Source organism: Plectropomus leopardus, unplaced genomic scaffold (assembly GCF_008729295.1).
Source record: "Plectropomus leopardus isolate mb unplaced genomic scaffold, YSFRI_Pleo_2.0 unplaced_scaffold11334, whole genome shotgun sequence".
In the NCBI taxonomy this organism is placed as follows: domain Eukaryota; kingdom Metazoa; phylum Chordata; class Actinopteri; order Perciformes; family Serranidae; genus Plectropomus; species Plectropomus leopardus.
The window spans coordinates 1-1,076 of NW_024611989.1; the positions used below are offsets into that span (position 1 = coordinate 1).

A 1,076-nucleotide genomic window follows, 5' to 3' on the forward strand; every position below is an offset into this window, starting at 1 on the left:
TACCTTCTCTCCTTTCTGACCAGGTAATCCTGGCACCCCATCAATGCCTATGGGACCAGGCAAACCTGCAATACCCTACAGTAGTTTGCATGTGTGTGTATGTTATGTGTGAAAGCAAAATAAAAAAAGAGAGGAAAGACACTTTCAAAAGGCAACTTGAATTTATCTTTCAATTGTGTTATGCAATGATGTTTGCAATTTCTTATAATGTTCTCAACAATGCGCTCACATCTATTCCTGACTCTCCTTTGTCTCCTTTCACACCCGGCTTCCCACGTAAACCCTTTCAAAAATAATGGAAGCATAATCAGATGAAAATGAAACAATGCATTTTTCATAAATGGTTATATCTGATTCTGAGGCATTAAAAATAAGGCTCAATATGCAAGTAGACACAATTTATGATGCATGATATTCATGCAGCCAATAATTTTTTCCTGTGCAACCTTTTAAAAAGACTAATAAAGGAATGCAAAACAGCTTCATACTCACTTTGGCTCCTACTTCACCAGGATCTCCCTACAAAGTGCATGCAATAAAAACAACTCCGTTTAAGCTTTTCAATGACACTCCATACTACATAAGTATTTGGTTGGTCTGATATTACATGATGCAATATGATACCATGAAATACCATAAAACCATCATTGCAATATGGCGTTATGGCCCAAAAATGATCATAATATGTGGCTTTTCTTTTAATGTTCAATTTTAGACTTAATCCACCTTACCTTGACAGATAGTCCTGATGACCCTGGTGGTCCTGGTTGGCCAGGTAGGCCGGGAGCTCCATTGACCCCTGGTACACCAGGAGGCCCCTGGGGACCCTGTAACATGTGGATGGATAATATTTGAGTTGTCCTGAAGTTCACAATTTGAAAAAGTCAAAAACAGTATTCTTTTGAGGACTCACTGAAGATCCTGGCTCTCCTTTTCTTCCAGGAACAAAATTTGCATCTGTGCCAGCGATGACATATCCTGGCTCTCCCTAATTGGAAACACACAAAAAACATGGATATCTGGATACACAACAGAGCAAATTTCATACTTTCGTTGTTGTTGTATCACTCAGATCC

The 1,076-nt window shown here is 38.9% G+C and overlaps 1 long non-coding RNA gene across 1 annotated transcript; it reads right to left on the reverse strand.

Annotated features, from left to right (window-relative positions):
- Positions 1-2: 2 nt before the first annotated feature.
- Positions 3-800, reverse strand: LOC121963461. Its single transcript, XR_006107249.1, has 4 exons — positions 732-800; positions 493-519; positions 230-283; positions 3-75 (listed from the first exon to the last, which is right to left on the reverse strand). It is a non-coding gene; the product is annotated as an uncharacterized LOC121963461 (long non-coding RNA).
- Between the last annotated feature and the right edge of the window lie 276 nt (positions 801-1,076).